The 19,306-nt window shown below is 41.8% G+C and overlaps 1 pseudogene; it reads left to right on the top strand.

The window, feature by feature from the left end:
- Positions 1 to 6,627: 6,627 nt before the first annotated feature.
- LOC102241813 lies at positions 6,628 to 7,038 on the top strand (annotated as a pseudogene).
- Positions 7,039 to 19,306: the final 12,268 nt, after the last annotated feature.

Genomic DNA, 19,306 nt, shown 5'->3' with positions numbered 1-19,306 from the left:
ACCAAACCAAGAAATTCTGATTCAATAGGCAGGAATAGAACCCATAAATCTGCATTTTTTTAAACTTGCCAGTTGATTCCGATTTAGGTTGCTGATGAGAAACCATGGTTGAGATGTTAATTGTGAAATAAATAAAACAAAGAAATGATCTTCTACCTGGCAGAATGAAACATAACACAGGGTGGGGCAAAAGTGGGTTTACCGTTGTTTGAATTATAATACAATAAGTAATAAATAATAATACAAGAATAAACTCTGTGTTTTGCATATTCATAACTATAAACCTACTTTTGCCCCATCCTGTATATATAATCCAATAAAATATGGCTTAATGGTACAAACAGAAAGAAAGAATGTCACCACCCTCTCTCACCCTGATGTTGTGTCCAATTACTTTGCCTCCAGTTTTCAGAGGCCATTAAGCAATCGCCTTTTTTTTAATAAAAAAAATTAATTCATATACCATTTGAGCACATAAAACAAGTATTGAGGTGGAAAGGATACTGGATTCAAACCCCAGTTTCATTCCTGGTTGAATTTATCATATCAACACTTTAATAATAGCTCAGCATCTCAATTTCTTTGACTAAAAATTTGGACTAACAATAATATCTGTTATGAGAATTAAATGAGGAGCATATGCAAGCTCTGAGTCTGGTATCTGGTACATAGAAGAAACTCTGCAATTGTTATGAATGAATGAATGAATGAATGAATGAACATTTGGGTAGATGAGAAGCTCTTTTGAAGTCAAATGAATGTTGACAAACAGGAAATGTTAGCTTTCAAGCCAGTGACAACAATAAGAAATTCTTTCTTTTTAATTACCAATTTATTTCCTTTTTCCAACATGTTTTTCCCCACTAGGAACGCAGAGAGATCATTCTTTATTTTTATCCTGCTTTGCTTTAATTTCCTACATAGCCTCGGTGTAAATCATTCAAAATACCCTTTAAACCACAGACCAGCAGAGCCTAAGCCGTCTTTGGATTCAGTGCCATTGAACCTTACAAGAAAACAAATCCACTCATTTGGCTTTCATTTTTGTAAACCCTTCCCGTCTTCTTTGGTGCTTTTATTAATTTCTAGAGCAGTGGTTCTCAACCTTCTGGCCCTTTAAATACAGTTCCTCATGTTGTGACCCAATCATAAAATTATTTTCGTTGCTACTGCAAAACTGTAATGTTGCTACTGTTATGAATTGTGATGTTATCTGATATTATGCAGGATGGTCTTAGGCGACCCCTGTGAAAGGGTCCTTCGACCGCCAAAGGGGTCGCGACCCACAGGTTGAGAACCGCTGTTCTAGAGCATGCATGGTTTGTGAGTAGCTCCACAGAAATTCACAATTATGGGGGGCTGTCTTCCATATTAACTCTTCAAATGGCTTCATTTAGAGGCACAGCTGTCTCATCTGGCTCTCACAGGGAGCGAGGCAGGACTGGATTCCCTCCGCACAGCCCATTTATTCTAAGACACGTGTTGCAGCATGCATTAAGTTCCATTTCTGTGAGTTGGTCTGGAGGTGTAGAACCACACACAGCTGGATGACATTGCACCCTCCAAATGGGAGAAGAAAAATAATGCAGGCCAAAGGACGGGCACAGCAAAAGGTAAATCTTCCAATCTGTGACATTCATGTCATGCTGTGCGGATCCCCACGCTTTCCCCGGGGAAAAGAAGAAAAGGTGTGACTTGGAAGAGGAGAACACTTTTTTATTTATAAACTAGAGGCCCGATGCACGAAATTCGTGCAAGGCGCTTGGCCCCCGCTGCCGTGGTGGCTGCCTCTGCTTCAGCCCTCGATTATAAACTAGAGGCCTGATGCACGAAATTCGTGCAAGGCGCTCGGGCCCCCACTGCCGGGGTGGCTGCCTCTGCTTCGGCCCTCGCAGCCCTGGCTTCGTCCAGAAGGACGTCTGGTCTAATTAGCATATTACGCTTTTAGACAGGTAGTATTATAATCCTTATTCTAAGGACAAGGAAATGGCCCAGCCAATGTGGCTCAGTGGTTGAGCATCAACCTATGAACCAGGAGGTCACGGTTCGATTCCTAGTCAGGGCACATGCCCAAGTTAGAGCCTCGATCCCCAGTAGGGGGGTGCAGGAGACAGCTGATCCGATGATTCTCTCTCATCATTGATGTTTCAATTTCTCTCTCCCTTTCCCTTCCTCTTTGAAATCAATAAAAATACATTTTAAAAAAAATAATAAAGATGAGGAAATGGAAACACAACAGGATTATGTAAATTGCCCAAAGTCACAAGTTGGCCGACTACAGATCACTCATTTGTCTTAGTCCATTTGGGCAGCTATAACAAGATCCCACAGATCGGTAGCTTATAAACAAAAGAAATTTTCCAAAGTACTGAAGGCTGAGAAATCGAAGATTAAGGCGCCAGTGTGGCTGCTTTCTGGCGAAGGCTCTGTCTTTGGGGCATGGCTGGCACCTCCTTGCTGTTTCCTCGAGTGGTGGAAGAGAGGAGCTAGCTTCCCCGGACCCTTTCATGAGGGCATTCATCTCATTGCTGAGGGCTCCACTCATAACCGGAGCACTTCCCAAAGGCCCCAACTTCTAATCCCACCCTATTAGACATTAGGATTTCAACACATGAATTTGAGGGGTGACACAAACACTCATACCATAGCATTTTTCTAACTCCAAATCCCAGGTTCCTTCCAATCTGAGAATATTTCTGCATATTCATAACTGGCTTGAGGGTTAGCAGCATCCTTAAAAGGAGAGACAGGGAGCCATCCAAGGAAAACTCATTTTTTTCTAGAGTCAGTTTTAATAATATGATTCAAATAAACCCCTCTCATCATGTTCTGCTCAAAGGCATTCTGTGAGTGAACATTATTAATTTATTGCCAGTCACTAACCACAGGAGCTTCACTTTTTCAGATGGTCACCATGGCCTGCTTCTTGAGTTTAGCCACAGACATCTGACAGCTGCCGAGGCCAACAGTTTTGTGGGCCCAGGGGCTGAGCTGAACATCCTTTAGGCCTCTCGGTTGAATTCCCTTGGACTTGAACATTCTTAACTTGATTCCATTGCAGCAATCATTTTCACAGAAGAGTTGCTGCACACAATTGAGATTTTACATAGTACATAATGGCATTTGTTCTAAGTAAATTTTGAAGACTCTCCAATTCAAAGAATTCTCCCCATAAAATGCCCACAAACATAACCTTTTCCCTCCCCCCGAAAAGGCTAACATAGATTATTTTATTTTCAATTACAATTGACATACAATATTATATTAATTACAGGTGTACAACATAGTGATTAGATATTTATGTACCTTACGAAGTGATCACCCTGGTAAGTCTACTGCCCATTTGGCACCACACATTATTACAATATTATTGACTGTATTCCCTGTGCTGTACTTTACATCCCTTTAACCTTTTTATCCATCTCCTCAACCCCCTTCCATCTGGTGACCATCAATTTGTTCTCTGTATCTATGGGTTTGTTCCTATTATATTGTCTGTTTTTTGCTTTTTTGATTCCACATAAATTGAAATCATATGGTATTTGTCTTTCTCTGTCTGACTTATTTCACTTAGTATAATACCCTCTAGGTCCATCCATGTTGTTGTAAATGGTAATATCTCATTCTTTTTTATGGCTGAGTCATATTTCCTTGTATATGCACCCATGTTCATTGCAGCATTATTTATAATAGCCAATGTATGGAAGCAAACTACATGTCCATCAGTAGGTGAATAGGTAAAATAGGTTTGATGTTATCTTATAGTTCATATAAACTGCAGTTCTGAGATTAATGTAGGAATGTGTTCAGGTGAGGGACTCCCTGCTCTGCATTCTCGAATAAATCTCAGAGGGTCTCGTTTACCTTGTTTTATTGTGGTCTAGCAAGGTCTCCGTAAAAATGAATGGCAGACTTCTCTGCCCTCAGCTGAGACTCCTTTATTGAGCATTTGATTAAATGCCTTAAATATATTTTCTGAGCTCAGGGAATTGCTAAACACTCCAGGGACGTTGAGCTTCAGCATGAGATCAAGGTAAAACTCTCCCAAACATCTAAGGAAAGCAGCTAATGCTAATATCTGGGCCCAGGGGAACATCTCCTGCTCCTGTTCTCGCACACCACCTGTGCCCAGATGGAGGATAAGTTTTTGGTCCTCTCACTTCTGGTCTCTCTTCCCATCCACTCCTGCTCCTCAACCCACCCCTTATTAATTCCTCCACATGAGAGGAGTAGCTAGTCCTCAGAAATGGAGATGTTTATGGGCACATTGTACTAAGTTCCTTAAATATTAAAGTGTCCTTGAAGAGCATCTGGGAGGCTCTCTGCCTTTTCCTCTCCCTTAATGGATTTGTGTAATAAGCAGATCCAGGCAAGGCCTGACTCTCCAGAACGTTATCTTTCTCCTCTTCTGTCACTCTGGGCATGCAATTGAATAGTGTTGGACTCAGAGTAAAAAAGGAATCCTTCCTTTGGTTTAACTAATAAGCTTGTCCTGAGAAAGATTAATACATTGACACTTTACTATTTATAAAATGCTACTCTACTCCTTTGGCTATTAATCCTCAAGTTTGCCATTCCCCTCCTCAGGCATCCCGCCGGGAAAAGTTCTAGATGGCAGAGTCTTATTCACTCATTGTTAGGACCCCAATAAACACCTTCAAAATACACACCACACCTCTAATCTTCAACATTATTACGTTCAATTCTACTCAACTAGTACATCACTGAGCCAACTACTGATGATGAAATCTCAAAATGAAGGAAACTAAATGTATGATGGGAGTTTTGGGGGGAATATTGAAAGTCAATTTGCCTAGGTCCTGAGAACAGCATTTTAATTTCAATATTTTGGTTAATTAAATTAAACCCACCATGATGAATATTCCCTCTGCCTTCCATCCCCAGCTTTTCCCCCATCAAACCTATCTCATAGGATGTCTTAGCTATATCTTAGCATGTGTCACCCTGAAAGGAGATCTGCAGAGAGTGTCTTGGGTACAGGACTTTATTTGATAAGTGATTTTCCTAAGGAGCTGGAAGGAAGGGGATGTAAGTAAAACAAAGGAGGAGGGAAACTCAACAAAAGGATCCGTTATCAAGTAGGTGCTTGGTGCTTGACCTCCCAGGACCTTCTGAAGACTTCTATAAAATAGGTCTTAGAACCCTCTGCCTGGGGAAAGAAAGCAGAATGCATTTATCAATTGGCTTTCATCCCCAGTTGGGCAAGAGCATCTTCTAGGGCAGTGGTTGGCAAACTCATTAGTCAACAGAGCCAAATATCAACAGTACGACGATTGAAATTTCTTTTGAGAGCCAAATTTTTAAAACTTAAACTATATAGGTAGGTACATTGTTATTAACTTAATTAGGGTACTCCTAAGGCTTAGGAAGAGCCACACTCAAGGGGCCAAAGAGCCGCATGTGCCTCGCGAGCCGCAGTTTGCTGACCATGGTTCTAGGGCATTAGCGCCCCCAAGACCACGTTGAACACTCGTGAGAGCTAGCAGGTTCTCTGGGACGATGAAGGCACCAGGAAAGCCCTGGGCAGGAAGTTAGAGGAATGCAGTGAAGGCACAAGTTGGAAACTCTGTCAGGTGGCATCTGTGCAGAGCTAGTCAAGTTCTGCATAGAACTGGTGGCCACAGATGTAAATGGAATAAAAGATGGTTCTGTGTCCAAAACAGTCCTCCTCTGGCATTACACAGTTCCTGGTATGTCTTCCCTTAAGTCCAAAATGTTAGAGTCCCCTTCAAGCTATGAGCAGCCACAGGGTCTGCCAGGACCTGACACAGTGGCTTCATGGAGCAATGCCTGTTGCAGTAGTCAGCCTGATGTAGTAACTGATACCCACCATCCATCTCCTTCATTGTGGGTTTTCAATCTCTCTCTGCTGTGGGCAGCATTTTGGCAGCTCTAGGTTGCTTTTCTGGTTGCACGACCTCCAGGGGTGGGCAAACTTTTTGACTCGAGGGCCACAATGGGTTCTTAAACTGGACCGGAGGGCCGGAACAAAAGCATGGATGGAGTGTTTGTGTGAACTAATATAAATTCAAAGTAAACATCATTACATAAAAGGGTACGGTCTTTTTTTTTTTAGTTTTACTCATTTCAAACGGGCCGTAGTTTGCCCACGGCTGACCTAGACCTTCATTCTTTAGAAACCTGAGCCAAGGTTCAGATGATTGAGCCAAGATTGCTTAATGAGCCGTCCATAACTGCCATTGAATATGAGAATAGAAGAGACAGCTCAGTAAATCCCCAATCCAGACTACTCTTTCTTCCCTGCTTTGATTACTTAGCCCCAGTCTTCCTCGTGGTGATCAGACTCAAATTCCCCACCAGTACGGTGACTCCGGTCGTTGCCTGCTGGCCCTCTGACATGAGGATCCAAGGCTGGCAAGAGACAGTGTAACTTCATTCAGTGGAACCCTCACTGTGTCCCACACTGATGGATTACCTGCACAAGAAACAGACTTTCTTTTCCGGAAGAGCTGAAGATTGTGAGGACAAATCTGCTCCCCAGGTGAGTTGCTGAGAGTAATGGTTAGAAAGAGCCAATTCTAGGCCTTGCAGATGCCAATATCCCTGGACAATAACACACACACACACACACACACACACACAGCCATGGTCAAACCCACCGTGTTCTTCAACATTGCCTTTGACCATGAGCCCTTGGGCCACGTCTCCTTCGAGCTGTTTGCAGACAAAGTTCCAATGACAGCAGGAAACTTTTGTGCTCTGAGAACTGGGGAGAACGGATTTGGTTATAAAGGTTCCTGCTTTCACAGAATGATTCCGGAATTTATGTGCCAGGGTGGTGACCTCACATGCCATAATGGCACAGGCAGCAAGTCCATCGATGGGGAGAAATTTGAAGATGAAGCATGTGGGTCCTGGCATCTCGTCTATGGCAAATGTTGGACCCAACACCAGTGATTCCGCTTTTCATCTGCACTGCCAAGGCTGTGGTTGGACGACAAGCGTGTGGACCTTGGCAAGGTGAAAGAGAGCATAAATACTGTAGACATACTCTGAACAAGCTGCTAAGGAAATTCCCATTTTTATGATAGTGAACAGAAGCCAGCTACTCTGGGAAACAGTTGACATGTAGGAAGAAGGTGGTAGCCAAAGAAATCCAGGGTCTCACCTGCTCCCATTCACGTCCTGAAAGTATTTCCCTGCGCTCCTCAAGTTTATCAATTGTCTTAACAAACCTATCACTACCAAGTCACGGGGCCTTTACAACAAAATTAACTACCCATTTTCAAACCTTAGATTAAATATGTTTATTACAAAATATAGTTATCAATAAATGATGTGGATCTAAATATTACTAGCATGGATTTTGTGCAGATAGCCTTTTCATCCACGACATAACCTCCTTCTGCTTTTCCCCCCTGTGCCCCATCTTTTTCAGACCTTTTCCTTAACCTGTGCTTCAATCTTTCTTCCTTGCAGCCAAAGGAAAAATGTGTCCAAAGCCCTTCAGTGCTCACATGTTGGGTTGCCAAGCATCTTTGCCGGTACCCTGGTGTAGAGCACATGAGTTTATGCCTCTTACTTATAAGGAACCTCATTCTTTCATAGCATAGAAATAAAAAATCTAGGTATCTTTTAAAAAATATTTATTTTTTAAATGGATCAGGGTGACATTGGTCAACATGAACATATAGGTTTCAGGTGTAGGTTTCTATGTTACAAGCTCTGTATACTGCACCATGTGCCTACCACCCAAAGTCAAATCTTCTCTTACACGGACCCAAGTGGAAAGTACAGTCTCAGCGTTAGTCGTTTTGCTCTCTGGGGAGTAATATGGTGACACCTAGCCTATTCCACAGCTTTGTCAGCTCTGTAGTGAATTACATGCAAGGATAGAGAGGAGGATCCTTGCCTACCGGTAAAACACATTTATTCAGTCTCCTTTTCCTACAAAGTATTTATAACCTGACAATCCATGGGTCTGTGCTGCCTGTCACTCCTTGAACCAATTAAGTGGAATAACTGCCGGCAGTATGGGAGAGCAGCAGGCCATCCAAAAAAATCTGCTCTGCCCCCACCATAAGCCAGCTGCTTATATTGGGTAGAAGGACAAAGATTACATGGGCAAGTTGGCAAAGGGGTATGCCAAATGGGCAGTTTACATGAAATGAAGGCTGGAGATTTGCAAAGGCCTGTGGGTATGCAAAGGCTGGGGGGTCTTCAAAGGGCTGGCAGCTCTGGTTTCTGCAACAAGGTTGTTAATCTTTTCATGATAATAGACAGCTCCCTGATGGGGAAGATGGACTGCATTTCCAGGTGAGCCCGCAGGCCCCTCGTGCAACTCCCAGCCAGGTTAGAATGTGCTGTCTTTCATCAGGATAAAACAATCACAGTTAATAGAGCATGATTAATATTCCTTACAATTATAGCTGGTCCCCTATATTCTATTTCTGCCCCTATCATATTAAATGACATGATATAGCCTAAATCTTTATATACTTTATGTAACAAATGTATAATTACAGCAAGTAAAGAATATCATGTTTCCTAACAGGGAGTGGAGAGAAGTTTCAGAATATGGAACACAGGTTTTCCACTCAAACCTTTTAACAACATGCTGTTTTTGAACATCTGACCTGGATTATGATTTTGCCAGATTCCTCTGTGTTTCAGCCTTCTGTCTTACATTAAAACATAAGTAGCAATTTCTATTGAGAAAAATTTGGAATAAAGGGAGGAATTTTTCATTTGCTTTATTTTCCTAATTTTGTATGTATGAAGCACCTGCCTGTGACATCATTGACTCTTCATAGTAACCGTAGGGAATAGGCATTATCACCCTGTTTTATAGCAGAAGCTGAGAGGTGCTAAGAAATTTCACCAAGGTCAACGGGACTTGGATTCATATACTACCTGTTTCAATCCAGTAGCCTTGGTTTCTCCAAAGCCCCGAATGCAGTTCTCAGTGGAATTAAGTGTGTAAAATTATCACTAGAGTTGGTAATATTATGAAAACAAAATTTTTTCCTTAAGAATAAATTTAGCACGTATAATATATTATGTCTATAAAATCTGTGCCTCAAAGCCTGTTTACTGAACACTTTAAAAAGCATCTTATAGTTACTTATTTGACTTCCTACTATTTAGACTTACTCAGTTAAGACATTTTACTTCAACATAAAACGAAAAAGGTTGTCTTTAATGACTAATTCTGAATCGTCCACTAACATTATACAATAGGTATTATTTCTACATACATTTTTTTAACATTGCAATCTAGGTAGACTATTGGCATCAATCCTTTTAAGGGACTTAACCTTTTTGTATTTCAAGACAATAAACCAGAAAAGAAATAAGGATAACTAGATGGGGGAAAGGGAAGTAAGCTAAGGAAGCAACCAAGAAAGGCTTAGAAGAATGGAGTTCTTCTGCCACCTGGTGGCTTTTCTGTGTCATAGCCAGAGCTACTTGAAATTATTTTAAGAAATTTTTTTTTAAAGAAATGTTTTGATACGTTTTTATTTCCAAAAGGCATATTACTCAGTAAGTGGTTTCCAGATCTTGATGCTCAACACAGTCACCCAGAAAATATAATCGGGAGACCCAGCCCTTGATGCTTTGATCTTGTATTTCGGGGAAGGACCTAGGACAGTGGTCGGCAAACTGCGGCTTGCGAGCCACATGCGGCTCTTTGGCCCCTTGAGTGTGGCCACGAAGTTTCAATCGCACTGTACATGCACGCCCGCACGCACATGGTATTTTGTTGAAGAGCCACACTCAAGGGGCCGCAGTTTGCCGACCACTGACCTAGGATCATTTCCCAATAATCCCAGGTGATAACGATGCAGTTGATTATAGACTGGATGTGTTGGTCTGCAAGCTTTTCATAAACAATTGATATCCTCTTCTTTCTGGGCTCAAGCCAAACTCCATGTAGGGCCTCACTTTAGCTGGGTGTGGCCACGTGACTGAGCTCTGGCCAATGGAACCTGACTGCCCTCGTCTTTATTAAATGTAGGTGTCTTGCTTCCATTGTCTCCTACCTGGATACCTTGGCTAATTTTGGCATTGGTGGGCACCACCTCTTTCTTAAAACATTTTCTTTGTTGAGTTTAGTTATATTTTCTCTCTTTGTTCTGCTCCTACTAAACAAACATCATCAGAGCAAAACTCAAAGATCTCACTTCACTCTGGCTGAACTGACCTCCCTGCTTCTCCTCCAGCAGGTCACACTTGTGCCCATTAGGGCCTTGACCAATCGAGTGTTTTTGACTGGAGAGCACCCTCTTCCTCAGATCCACAGGGACCTGCCCCACCTCATTCAAGTCTGTTCAAGTATTTGTTTCTCATTGGCACTCCTATTTACAAATGCAACTTCCTCCCAGCAAACTCCTCATTCTTCATATCCTGTTTTATTTTACTTACTAGAGGCCCAGTGCACGAAATTTATGCACTGGGGGGAGAGGGAGGTCCCTCAGCCTGGCCTGTGCCCTCTCACAGTCTGGGATCCCTGCGGGGAGCAGGCCTAAGCTGGCAGTCGGACATCGCTCTCACAGTCCGGGACCCCTCACTCCTTACAAACCGGCTGCTCGCCACTCCTTAGCACTGCCATGGAGGCAGGAAAGGCTTCTGCCACCACCACTGCGCTCACCAGCCATGAGCTGGGCTTCTGGCTGAGTGGCACTCCCCCTGTGGGAGTGCACTGACCACCAGGGGGCAGCTCCTGCGTTGAGCATCTGCCCCCTAGTGGTCAGTGCACATCACAGCACTTTTATTATAGAGACTAGTGGCCCAGTGCATGAAATTTGTGCACAGGGGTGGTGTCCCTCAGCCCAGCCTGCACCCTCTCCAATCTGGGACCCATCGGGGGATGGCCAACTGCTGATTTAGGCCCGATCCTGGACTGCTGACTCCTAGCCACTCACCTGCCTGTCTGCCTGATCGCCCCTAACTGCCTGCCCCCTGACAGCCTGATTGCCCCCAACTGCCCCCCCCCTGCCGGCCTGATCACTCCCAACTGCTCCCCTGGCAGCCTGATTGCCCCTCACTGCCGCCCCTGTCGGCCTGGTTGCCCCTAACTGCCTCCCCCACCAGCCTGATTGCCCCCAACTGCTCCCCCCGCCCCTGCTGGCCTGCTCACCCCTAACCACCTCTGCTTCGGCCTCACCACCATGGCTTTGTCCAGAAGGACGTCTGGTCTCCTGGAAGGTCTCCCAGTCTAATTAGCATATTACCCTTTTATTAGTAGAGATAATAGCTATAACATTCAACATACTGCACAATTTTATTTCTTATTATGTTTATTATCTTCTTTACCTAAAATACAAAACTTATTAGAGCAGGGATTTGTGTTTTCTCTACTGCAGTGTGCTCAGAAACAAAACCCATGCCTGGCACATTGTAGGTGCTCAAAAAAATATTTGTATAGTGATGGAATGAGTGAGTGGATGAATGCTGGCTCGTGCGATTGGTAAATATACACAAGGGACAATATTCAGCCTCCCAAGTATTTAATCACACAAAGTAGAATATTTTTCTATTAATTGGTCAATGCATACACCTTTTAATTACATTGATGCAATTATTTTTAAATCAATTTACATGTAATTATGAAGCATTTATAACCGTTGACCCAGTAATACCAGTTGTGAAATTGTGCTGCACCCAAAAATGTATTTTTTTAAGATACAGGTTCTACATAGCCATCTGCTTTAGCATTGTTGATAATGATGAAGAACTCAAAGAAACAAAAAGCTTAATAATAAGAAAATAATAAATTAAATTATGTTAATTCTATGCAGTGGACTATTTTGTGGCCATTATAATCATAAAGACTATTACCACCTGGAAAATTGTTTATGGAAAATGCTGTATTACAATAAAAATTTAAAATCTCTAATTACACAGGTTTTATATGTAGAAAAATACTACAAGGAATGCACAAAAACTAGAAAATTGTTGCATATACGGGTAATGAGATTAAATACATTTTTTTTGGTCTTCATTTCCCAAATGTTCCTATGCTATTGCTCTAGTTTTTACAGATCTTTAGGATTGAAAAAGAAAATAAATTGTCTTACACATGTCTAAATGTTTTACCCTCACCTGATGTGAGTTTATTCTGAATTCCAAAAAGTGATCATTGCTTGCTTTTATTGTATTCATCAAGAACAATTTACATCTCTGTGGAAACATCTGTAGTGAGAGTCTTTAAACCAGATTTACGTGCATGAAAATGAGCAATTTTTCCAATAAATGCAGAGTGAATGTAACAGTGATTCGAGAATTCAAGCGTTCTTTCCATCGTCTAATGTGTCTGTTCTACCTCACTGCCTGCATGGACTCGTGTTCTAATCGCTTGGTTTGTACAGATATCCTTGCGTCGGTCATCTTGCCCCATTTTAATAAATAAAACTGTTGACAATTTCTCCTCTTTTACATACATTAGTGCCCATCGGTTCAGAGCACACACACTGGGAATTCATGGAGGCGAGGGGTTTTTCAGATAAAGGAATTCAGGGCATGAGGCCACCCCTCAAAAATTGTTTTTTTCTTCCTTGATACCTGAACTAAACCCTCAGCCTTCACCAGATCCTGGGATTGCTATCACTTTGATCTACTAGCTTTCAACCCAGGTCAGTCCTTACCTTCTGTCTCCTGTGACCTGACATACTATTGAAATTCAGTCTTCCTCCCAGGTGTCTTGCTCAGCAAGGATTTTGGCTGCAGCCTGGCTGCCCTTACTGGTCCCGGGGAAGAGGTGGCTGCTCTCCATTCATAGTCTTCCATTCGCACAACCATCTGCTACCCTGTCACTCCACTCAATACTGACAGCTCAAGCATTAATTCGGTGGGGAGGCGGGGGTCCAAGGCATTAATTCCTTGGTGGGAAACAAAGTCAAACCAACCATTCTTTGATTCTCATCCTTATAAAGCTAAAGATTCATAGGACCAAAATATCAAAAACGAAAAACAAAAATGTTTCCCCATGGGACCTCTGACTCCAGGGCGCCCCCCACCCCCCCTAAGGAGCATTACACTTCTCACACCATTGACAGGCTTGCCATAGGACTTACTTTGGCCATAGAAATATGAGAGAAAGTGATAGGTTTTCCTTCCAATAGAAGCCATAAGAGCCATCACATGGTTCTTCCATTGCTTCATTATTTCCTCTGCCTGAAGACTACCAATGTCCTAGACAAGGACTGCTTCTTCAGCCTCAGTCCAGGAATGAAGCAGATCAGGTATCCTGCAATGGACTCTTAAAAAAAAAAACAAAGCAAAAAACCCTTACTGTCAGATACCACTGAGATTTTGGGGATCATTTGTTACCACAGCATAACCCAGCCAATGCTGCCTGATACACCTTGCATCTTCCTAACATTTGAGGAGCCAGTATGATATAGTGGGCTAGCTGTGTGACCTTAAGCAAATTACCTAATCTCACTGTGCTTCATCTATAACATTGAAAGAATGCCTATTTTGTAAGGTTATTGTGATACATGAGTGAGTAAGAACTTAGAAACAAACACTGGTACATAATACATGCTTAATAAATCTTGGCTAACACATAACATTGTTACTATTATTATTATCATTATTATTGTTATTGCAATATACATGGGTTTTATCTTAATTCGGTATTTCTCGCCTCCTGCAGTGCCTGATTCATAGGGTGCTCTATCAAGACCTATTTTCCAAATGTCTTTCATTGATCAGTCATTTCCATTTTGTTTAGTTCCCTCATGAACAATTCAATTAATTTTCTTTCACCATCAGTTTTTTGCCCCCTCTTTTCCTTTAAAATACATTTTATTGATTTTTTACAGAGAGGAAGGGAGAGGGATAGAGAGTTAGAAACATCGATGAGAGGGAAACCGATCAGCTGCCTCCTGCACACCCCCGCAACCAAGGTACATGCTCTTGACCAGAATCGAACCTGGGACCTTTCAGTCCGCAGGCCGACGCTCTATCCACTGAGCCAAACTGGTTTCTCTTTTCCTTTAAACTGACAAAGATTTTATAACATAATGTAAATATAATCCAAATACCTTCAAAAGATTCAGTTCCTCTTTGCTTCTTACCTGAATTTTGTCCTTTCATAGTTTTCAATCTGTTCTTTGCCCTCTACACTACTCCAAATAAATCATTTTATGTACCAACATCTCTGCGGTACAGAACATTCTAGGACATATATGTTCGATTTGTAAACACTTAGAAATACCTGAAATGGTCGTATGTTATAGAGCCAGAGCCTCAAGGAAAACTTTTTTAGAAACCATTCTTCTCTACTGTCATGTTTTAAGGATGGGAATCATGTTCTTTTCTATTTCTCTTGCGCGGAACAATTACATAAAAAGAAAGAAACAACCTTTGTTTATTAGAAATCCTTGACTTTGTGTATGGCTTTAACTTCTTTACATCTTTCTGGTTTTCCCACACAAAGCATCTTTAATCATCTGTGACAGCGATTTTCACTGCAACCCATTTTCCTGGGTTCTGTAAACAGAAGACACATGCTTTAAATTACCAAAATCTCACCTCATTTTCCACTGCAAGAAAATAAATAGGAAGTTTTTCCTCAAAGTGGAAACGGTTCTTTTCTGTTCGGCTTTATAGCTGCTGAAGAGTTTTTGGGTTGTTCTTATTCCTTTATTTTCTAACTAGCCACTTGGACTTCAGTTTCTTCCCCAATCCAGTATTTTCTTTATTTTGCTGCCCAAATCATCTTCTAAAAATTTAAATTTGGTCACTTCGTGGAGTAAAACTGATGGGAAACGTAAGACATTTATGGAGGGCTAGCATCTGAATCTGTGCCAGTAACCTGCCTTCCAACGCACACTCTTACTAGCCGATAATTAACTCCATTTGTGAAAGAATGTAGGAGGCTAGCAGCCTGACTCTGTACCTAGTTAATCAGTATCCCTAATGCACATTCCTGTTAGCCTGTAGTCCAGTCACTGCCCCTTCCTTAATTATCTGGTCTTGCAAGACCTGTTTACCTAAATACTCCCATTTTACAGAGGTCATAAACCATGAACCACACACAACCCCCAGAGGGGGTTATCAGCTCTGGCGCCAGGCTAGGCCCCCATTCCAACATACGGGGCTTTTTGCAAAGCCCGAGAAAGGTCCGGAAGTCTGATCCATATTTGGGGGACAAAGAAACCAAAGGGTATAAAGAGAAAGCTTCCTCCATATTGGCTTGCTCAGGATTTGGAAACAGGCTCCCCTGAGTCACGGTACTAGTACATCTGGAAATAAATGGGTTTTTCCTGTATCTCCGAGTACTTCTGTGTATTTTTCAGTCGCCTGGTGAATTCTGTAACAAAACTTCCATATGATCTCCAACCACAGTAGAATTAAGGCAAATTATTTCGTGTGATCCTGCTCACTAACTGTCCTCCCTAAAGCCCTCCCTTCCTCTTGCCTTGTGTTGGCATTTCTTCTCCACTTGTCTTGCCTACTCTCTACCTCCTTCCCATTCTCCTTCACCTTCTAGAACAGTGATGGCGAACCTTTTGAGCTCAGCGTGTCAGCATTTTGAAAAACCCTAACTTAACTCTGGTGCCGTGTCACATATAGAAATTTTTTGATATTTGCAACCATAGTAAAACAAAGACTTATATTTTTGATATTTATTTTATATATTTAAATGCCATTTAACAAGAAAAATCAACCAAAAAAAATGAGTTCGCGTGTCACCTCTGACACACGTGTCATAGGTTCGCCATCACTGTTCTAGAACGATAAATGTGGACATTCTGCACATTTATGTCCTCAACCCTCTACACATTCTTTTCTATATGATCCCCACAGAGACTTCAACTTTTCCCAAGATGTCACCGATAACTACCCACAACCTGATTTAGAGCAACACTGTCCAGTAGAAATATAATGAAAGCCACAAATATAAGCCATGTACGTAATGTTAAATTTTCTAGTCGCCATATTTAAAATGAAGAATCAGATGAAGTTAATATGAACAATATAATACTAACCCCAATATATCCAAAATATTATGATTTCAACATAGGATCCATATTTTTTAAAGTGAGATTTATATTGTTGCATGCATTAAAGATTTCTCTGGAGTCTGCCCTCAAAAACGCCTTTGGATCCTATCTTTCATATTTCTCTACCCATAATCAGACTCCCGAAGAGGGGTATCAGAGCTTTTCGTCCTTATGCTAGTCATTGGCCTCATATTTCCAAAAGGACAGTTTCAAAGCTGTATGTCATCTGTGGCCTTAGGTAAGAGGCTGCACCCTGATACCTTATGTCAGCAGATCAATAGGCAGTAATGAAGGTAATAGACTGGCCATGAATAATTTAAAGATGTTAAGTTGTCAGAACTTCCCAGACCGTAGGATTCCTGACTCACATTCATATGTTCATTCATGACTGCCTTCCTCAGAGCCTGTACCCCCCTCCATGCAAACCCAAGGAGGCAGGTGGCCAGTCACCACTGCTCATGTCAGACACTGAAGCTGAAAAATGCCCCAACTTGCTGCAAACGAGACCCAATCACCCTCTAGACACTATTTTGGCGCTGATGCAAATTCTGCATCCTGCCATCTTCATTTCTACAAAGATCTGAGCTGCTTGAAAAGTGTTGGTGTTTCACCTGGGAAAGGGATGGTAGGATCCTGTACTGTGTGTCACTCAAGCAAGGGACCACACCCTTCAGTCACTCCCTGTAAACCCTCCTCTGTTCCACACCTTAACTAAAACCATTAGGTTTATTGCTTCCTGAACTGCTCACTAACCAGTCAACTTGCTCTGGTTTTGTCTTCCTCTCTACTCACCCGTGTAGCCAGAATCAAATCTGAGTGGATACTCAAGGTGTACAGCTGCCCGTGTTATACATCAAAATGCCTACTTGGAAAAAAAAAAGCTCAGAGCTGGGAGAAACAATGCTTACTCTCCACACCTCCTCAGAAAGAAAGATCCAAAGCTGCCTAAGTTGGGCTTTGTCGATGGCCCTTTTCCAGTGAGGCAGGCTAGTAAGAAGCTAGGGAAATTCCTGGACAAGTGGAATAAGAGAAACTGAAACAAAATAGTTAGACAAGACCAGATAATTTGAACAATTTAAAGCAGCTAATGAATCACAAGTTTTTATCTCCCCTAACCAAGGACACTTAGGAGCAAATGGTTTACACATTCCCGCCTGCCCCAGGGCAGGCCGGCCTTGGTCCCAGTACCTCTTTGATAACATTTTTTAAAAATAAAACTAACCAGAAAATAACCCTGGCCCCACTATACACACATTTTGATGAATCGACATATTGAAGGACACTGAATATGTCTGAAAATTGAATGAATGTTCTGCTAAGGCCCTCCCCTGAGACCTCCCCTAGGATTCCTCTAGCCAATCATGTTTTTCCCAGGTTAGACTGACTGGCACCTTCTCTATGTCACTCCAGCTTCACTGCACATGTGTCTATCCATTTCCCCTTTGTTGGACCCCTTCCCCGGTGATCCCCTGGGGAGTGTAAAGTTGCAACTTCGTGGTGAAGCTACCCAGATGGCCATGCTTATAATGTCTGGCCTCTCTTTTGCTCTTTTCCTATTACTAATCATAAAGGTCGTTTCTATATCTTGGCTATTGTAAATAATGCTGCAATCTTAAAAGGTTATAAATATATGATAAAATCCAGGACTAAAAGGGGTGGGGCAAGTTTATGGGCAAGGAGGATGATAGGAGGGAGTTTGGAATAAAAAAAAATAAAAACAACGAACAATTAACAATGGTTTACTTTGATTGAGCAAAACTATGAAGAATGTTGCTTTCTTTTTACTTTTCCAACTTTCCCATAATGAGAACTCATTACCTTGATTATGGAGGTGGGGGCAGCAAGTCCTCCAAACCATTTAATTTTCAAATAATACTTAAAATATAAAATAAAGAAGCTGAGTGGAAAAGTAAACCTTGGGTAGCTGAGACACACACTTCTCTGAGCTGAGAGAAGGAAATAAACAGTTGACCTGGGCTTAGACCTCCCTGTGTCTCAAGTGAGAGTAGGAGGCAGTACAGTCAGTCCTCCAAGATGGAGAGTAAACAACAATAATTGTGTGTGTGTGGGGGGGGGTGTTCCAGGACAGGGATTAGTTAGATATTCTTTCAGGGAATCTCAGGGTTTTTTAACATAGAAATGCCTTTCTCTAAAGGAGCACTTTTGAAAGAGACAACCTGGACCTATCTTTCTTCCATGTGGGGGGCTTTCCAAGCCTTTCTTATGAAAATTACAGCAAGTGGCCTCTGATGGGGAGTCCTATTAACACCCCACCCCCCTTGAGTCATTCAGGGATTCATCACACCCACAGATCTCCACTCACACCATCATCCCCCATCACCAAATGGTTTGTGGACGTGTGACTACAGGTCTTCTGGATTCTCTCCTCTTCCACTGAGATGAGGTGTCTCAGAAACCACACTCTCAAATCCAAGCAGAGCCTGTGCTACTGCGTGTGGCCTCAAGGACTGGGAGCCAGTTCTTGGTGATCACGGAATTAGTCAACAGGAACTTGACTGTGTTGGGGGAGTTTTCCAGGCCACATCTTATCTCTCAATTCCAGAAAGGTAATATGAGAAATAAACTAAGCCTACACAAGTATTGCTGTAAAATCAAAAGGAAAATTATAAATGTTGTAGCAAGTGCAAGCCTGGTGCCATTTTAAATGCCAAGAATATTAAACCATTCCAGCAATGCAATCACTTGGTCCTAGTCTATTTCATTCGAATCAAGTAGTCCCCCTAAAGAGATAATCTGGATATGAATACATTCTATGTTATAATACACAAGAGGCAGAGATTAAATGGCTTCTTTTTAGAACTTTAGAAACCTGCAACTATACCTCCATTCTATGCACCTCTTTTAGAAAATGATTATACCTAAAACTCTCCATCGGAAGATCTTCTGATCTATGTTGTTACTTGTATTTGAAATATCTGATTGTTTATGCAATGTAATATTTTCATAGTACTACTTAGAATGTGTTCCATTTAAAAAAAACTTTCAGTTTCTGAATTTAAGCTTAATCATCTTATAATTATATAAAAATATTCTAAAATGCATTTTACTGTGATATCTGATTTCATATAATAATTTTTTATTATATACCAGTTGAATCTTAACTAATTTCAGGAGGAATGATCTATCTATAATTCTGCCTTCAAAGTAAAATTCAGCCCAGCCAACGTGGCTCAGTGGTTGAGTGTCAACCTATGAACCAGGAGGTCACAGTTCAATTCCAGGTCAGGGCACATGCCCGGGTTGCAGGCTCAATCCCCAGTGTAGCGTGCAGGAGGCAGCTGATCAAT

Source organism: Myotis brandtii, unplaced genomic scaffold (assembly GCF_000412655.1).
Source record: "Myotis brandtii unplaced genomic scaffold, ASM41265v1 scaffold146, whole genome shotgun sequence".
NCBI classification, from domain to species: Eukaryota; Metazoa; Chordata; class Mammalia; order Chiroptera; family Vespertilionidae; genus Myotis; species Myotis brandtii.
Note: the sequence above shows the minus strand (reverse complement) of the source record. Positions and strands in the feature narration are given on the sequence as shown.